This window comes from Haemorhous mexicanus, chromosome 4, assembly GCF_027477595.1.
Source record: "Haemorhous mexicanus isolate bHaeMex1 chromosome 4, bHaeMex1.pri, whole genome shotgun sequence".
In the NCBI taxonomy this organism is placed as follows: Eukaryota; Metazoa; Chordata; class Aves; order Passeriformes; family Fringillidae; genus Haemorhous; species Haemorhous mexicanus.
Window position 1 is genome coordinate 36522470 of NC_082344.1, and position 6000 is coordinate 36528469.

Below are 6000 nucleotides of genomic sequence, written 5' to 3' on the forward strand. Positions count from 1 at the left end.
ATACTCCAATAAGATCCAATAGAGAATTACAAAAAATTCTGCTTCAAAGGTTTCACAAATCCTTCTTTGGAGTTGATCAGAAGCCTCCAAAACACCCAAGTGTTGCAATTTCAGAGCTATGAATGTCTGAGATCTGCCACCATCTCATCATACTACCTGTTAAACAGTATCATAACAGGTCAGAAAATTGGGCTACCTTCTAGCAGTCAAGTACAAGAAAGTTTTGGATACTTCTGTACTTTGCAAAATGCTTGCTGAGTATTTCTTACAGAATAGTCTGTTCAGTGATCCTGACAGAGTGGGTGCTCAGGACAAGCTGCCAGAAGGCTGCCATTTGTGTGAATTTAATGCTCAGATTAGATTCATATATTGATCTGGTTTTATAACTAAAAATGTCAAAGTCCAAGCAGTGTGTATCTGCAGCTGGTCAGCTGTGTTGCAGGACATTTGCATACACTCCCAATTGGATGCACTTATAGGCATATCCCACAAGTGTTGTCCAAGGAAAATGCAGCTGTTTCCCACAGTGCATGAAACCTTGGGGTTTGCATTCTGTGAACGTTTAGGATTGGCAGACTATCTGGACAGCAAGGAGAGGTGAAAAGAAGGAGAAAGCTTGTTTGAAACAAATTCATTTAGCAGTTCAAAACACTTCACGCTATTTACCCCAGCCTTAATTATAATTGACTCTGAAGGACACATTTTGCACATAAGAGTACCGAAGAGATTTAATCTCTTTTAACACTCATGGGTATAAAGAGTGTTAAAAGAGATGGGATATCTAGGGAGAGATAATATCCCTAAAAGAAAAGTCAAAATATATACAAATGCTATTGAAATCTTATTCTCTCCTCCCAAAAATAAATTCTAGGGAGCTTAAAGGTCTTTTTCAATCTAAATTATTCTATGATGCTAAGACACACAAGCCCTCATTAACATCTTTCAAACTCATACAAGGGCCTATAAAATCCCAAGTATTATATGCAGTACTCCTTCTAACACTGTATGAAGATAGCTACTAGCATTTGGAGTGATGATTCTATTTCTGACTAGTTCTGACACCTGAACTGAATATTATCTGAATCCTGGTCCTTAAAACATATTTTCTTTAGATGATGTGCCTTTACAAGGATGTTGCTCTCATCCAGATACAGTTGTTCCTGCCATGTGCATGCATCAGAACATAATCTTGGATATAAAAAATAAAATAAAACTAAAAAGCAAACACCCACATGACCTTATTAGCATGAGGTCCTGGCACAGTTTAACATAGCAGGCAGTAAAATACCAACACTACTCAATTCCCCTACACCATCCCAGAGGGATAGGAGACAGAACTGGGGGAGAAAATGTCAAATTTGTGAGTTGAGATAAAGAGACACTTTAGTAGGACAGAAAAGGAAGAGGAATTAATAATAGCAATACCAATAATACTATTATTAGGATTAGAATATACAAAGCAAGTGATTCACCACCTGCTGAATGATGCCCAGCCATACCCAAACAGTGGCCCTTGACCATCTTTTGTCCAAGTTTATATACTGGTAGTGCCATTATATGGTATGGAATATCCCTTTGGCCAATATGCATCAGCAGTCCCAGCTGCATATTCTCCTTCTGGCAGGGTGAGATGAGAAGCTGACAAGTTCTTTACTCTGTAAACATGGCTTAGCAACAACTAAAACATCAGTGTATTATCAACATCACTCTTATCTTAATTCCAAAACACAGAACTATACTGCTACTGGGGAGAAAATTACCTCTAATCCTGGACAACACTGGGACAGGTCTCCAGCTCCTCTTCATTCAGCCAACGGGTATCAGTGAACTCCAAGTTTTCTGCAAGCCAGACGGACATGTTAAATTATTTCATCTGTCATAATCAAGATGTGATACTTTTCCCTCAAAATCCAGAATTATTTTCTTAACACTTATTTCGGTACTGAACCAGCTCAGACTTTGGTTCTTTTTTTCATTTTTTTGAATTGCAGAGCAATTCAACAGTCAAATTGCAATAGATAAGATGAGATTCCCTGGAAAAGGTAAGCATTCCAGTCTAAATCTCTCATATTGATTAACATCTTGTAGCTAGTAGCTATTATTAATAACTAATACAGCAATAGTCAATAGTTAATAGTATTTTCAATGAGAAAAATCATATTGCACTTTTGAAAATTTTATCCAGCTATTTCAAATTTCTTTCGGAGTCAGCTATTCACTTTAGTTTTAAAGAATATTTTGAATATTTTGACCAGCAAGCTGGTCCTGTTACCAGACATTCACATTCTGATCAAAAGGCATAAAATTACTTTATATAAAATATACTTTGTTATACAAGATCTTATAAAAATAGCACCCCAAGAGTTTTAGTCAGGACAAATACAGAGATACTATCTCATTCATAAAAGCAGAATAGGGCATTGTATTTTTAAGTAGGACTCAAATATGTTGTTTGCCAGTTTATAAATCTTTAGACATCATCTTCCCACCTGTAAATGAGAAATGTTATTTTCAATTTTGCAACAACTAAATAAACATCTCTCTTTCAAGCTTTGTCTATTTAGATTAGAAAGAACTCATAGAGCCAAAGTACTAGCCCTGTGCATTAATTCATCTGGCACCTAAAGCTAATGTTCAAGTTATACATAGTACGAAGATTAAAACCTGTAAGGAAAAAAGATGGAACAAATCACTTGGATTCATGGCTATTAATATTTCATTTTCTGAGCAAATCTTTTGCAAAATACACTTAAGTCACTTATGATTTCAGATAGAAAAAGATCAAATATAGAAAGTTATCATCAGTTAAGACTTGAAAGTGAAACACTTAGATCCTACAAGAGAAGCAAGCACTGGATCATAAATAGTTAATTCAAAGTTTTAAAATAGTAGTGCATTTCATATTATCATCAAAATAAACACCAGTTGCCCAATAGGAGTATTCATAAATAGAGACAATAATTTTAATATTTTGATAAATATTGACTTTTAGAAATCGTTTATTTCCTGAGAATCCTGTTGATTATTTCATGTCTAGGAATCTACTTGCATCAGGCAGCAGAAAAATTTTTTTTCCACCCAGTTCCATTTACAGGTTTACTTGGGGGTGAAATTATTTTTTTGTCCTTGTGAAAGTCACAAGGTACCTTTGGAACACCATGGGAAATTCCGAGAACAAGGTGCACACAGGGTAGCAAATAATATGGAAGAAAATATCCAGTGAAACAGGCAGCTCTCTCTACTCAGCTTTTCATACTTGGATGCTGGCAGTAATTGCTGACCAGTGTACTGTGGGTTATTGCACTCCTGCCTGATGGCTTTGCAGTAACACACTCCTGATAATCCTAATAAAGTACAACAGGTGAAATTTTCTATCTTCTTGTGGGGAAAGGAAATGATATTTATTTTTAATCAATCTCTATAATAACAGGATTTTAAAATGTCTTCACTAATTAGCTCTAGCTGCTTGAAGGATTGTTTGGGGCTTTTTTCTCTTAATTATGATAATTTTCTAACCTCATTTAGCTCTGCTATTGTTCACTAAAATTTAAAAGCACAGCTGTCACAGAGAAAACTTTGATGCTTTGCAGCCTTTTGTGTTTTTGTTTAATTTCTTCCCTTCAAGAAGGACTTACATTAATGCCTGTTTACTACTTAGTGTTCAGGTAATGAAGCAAAGCACAAACTTCTGATGGAGGGCTTGGTCAGGAGCTACTTCAGAAATGTAGTGCTGAACGCAAAAATATTTAAATTAGAAGCACTTTCATTTTAAATGGAATACTTTATGCTTCTGAGGGGAAAAAAATTGAAAACACTCAAGTTTTAGATAACAATAATAACCACAATTATATATTATGTTGGTTGTAATCTGTATTTTGGAAGATTGAACAAATTGCTGAAAACTTACAAAAAATCCAAATAGTTCCTGATTTAGTTTCAAAAGAAAACCCAAATGTTCATTCTCCATTGAATTACTTTATTTAAAAAGCATGTAAATTTAAAACATGTTTTAGCAAAACATGTTCAACATGCTCTTGCAAGCCTAACATCAAGCATAAAATGTAGCTGGATATTGCAGAAATGGAAACAGGCAGAAAAATTACTTGTGATTTGAGTAAAAGAGCTAAACCTTTCAATTATCCAAGGACAGAAATAAGACTGGAGGTGACTGGGCAGCTCTGCATTGTTATAGAAATGGATGGGAACAGCATGAAGCTGTCAAGGGAGAATTTAGGTATTTAAGCCTATTGACACTAAATTTGCCTTTCTAATTACCCTCTACTCATCCTAAAGACATAGATTATGGAATTCCCTGGTCCTGTGGACCATGGGTTGAAAACTAATCCTGCAGTGAAAAAAATCCATCTCTTTAGGATAAAATTTGAAAAGCACCAGAAGAGAAAGCTTTGGAGTACTGTCACAGAAATATTAAGTTTGGGATGCAATATGAAGAGAAATCTCTATAAGATTAAGAAATAAAGAGTAGTGATGGTGAGAGCTTGGGAAACTAATCACCCAACTTGGATGCAATATAAATGCCATTGTTAGGAACTGAAGGCTTAGGTAGTCTTGAACCTGCTGTAAGACAGATTTCTTTAATAAATACCCAATGAACCAATGAAAATTGATGCTACTTGGACATGGGTTTAGCAAGAATCAAGGTCTTACAGAACAGCTTTTCATAGAAAATAATCTTGGCTGTAGTGATCATAAACTGAATCAGTCTCTATCAAGGTGGAAGACACACAACAGGCCTGCCTATGACTAATGTTTGAGATTTTAGAAAGGAACTAATGAAAGCATACACAGTGAAATAGGAATGCAAAGGTTTTAAAACACAGAAAGTAAGGAATTGCTTTAAATCAAAGAGCAGGCACTATTCAGGATTTAAGCTGCAAGGAAGAAAAAACAAAAGAAGCTAAAAGAAAAAGCTTATGAGGTTTACTTCAGTGAATTGGCTGCTTTTGTAGACGTGCAAATCTACCAAGAACAAAGAAAGAGCACTGTTTCTCAGAAGTTACAGGATATAGAAAAGAGGAAAATGGCTAATGTGTGTGTGTGTGAGAGAGACTTCATTTACCATTAAAACAATCAGCAGAAAATCTTTGCAACCAATAAAGGAGCATGAGGAACAAAAAATGTTACAGTGTGCAAATATAGAATTTATTGTTAAACAGAGTTTTTACTCTGATCTGATTACAGTCCTGATCCATATATTAAATGCATATTTTGCCTCCATCTTCTGTAAAGTTAATGATGAGGACATTAGTGGAGAAAGGAGCAAAAATGAAGGTAGTGCATAAGAAATTATGGCACCTGAGGGAGAAATAAATGTTAACATTCTTAATACCTCATAAAGCAAAAATAAGACAGGCTGGATAGTCCATGGTGGAATATAGAAATATGAAACTGTCACATGAAATTGACACTCTAATTGCTAGAATTTTTGGGGGCAGTATCTTATGACTGGAGAACAGTAAAGGTAGAACTAAATTCAAAAGAACATGAGCAAAGACAACTTCTGGAACTACTAGACTTAATAGACTTAATAAACTGATTTACAAAAAAATACCCAGAATACCATTTGAAGGAAGATTTAAAGGCAGAGAGACAAATAAAAGGCAGTATAAGTTATAATGTGGCTTTATCAAAGGTAGATCATCTCAAACTAATCCAATATCTCTTTTCAAAAGTTATCTGCTTTATTAGACAGGAGAATATTATTTATCAGATATTTAAATAAGACATTTGATTCAATCTCCCTGCAGAGAAAGTTTGCTAAAGGTGGAGAAGCCAGATGCTAATATTCAATTTCTAAAGCAGCTAAAGATGGGTGTTTCTAAAGCAGTTAGAGGGATCAACAACAACTTATGCTGATAAGGTAGACAAGGAATGAGGATCATTTACTAAGTGACTTATCAGTCCTGTGTAGTAATTTCCTAAAAGATCCTCACAAAAATTACAGGTGAATTCAGCAAACATTATAAAGTTGTACAGGAT

At 34.9% G+C, this 6000-nt stretch overlaps 1 long non-coding RNA gene across 1 annotated transcript in view; it reads right to left on the bottom strand.

Moving 5' to 3' along the window:
• Positions 1–1844, bottom strand: part of LOC132326919 (uncharacterized) — a 30688-nt gene extending 28844 nt beyond the window's left edge. The window contains exon 1 of the long non-coding RNA XR_009486368.1: positions 1761–1844. This is a non-coding gene — a long non-coding RNA (uncharacterized LOC132326919). The remainder of the gene's footprint in view (positions 1–1760) is intronic.
• Positions 1845–6000: the final 4156 nt, after the last annotated feature.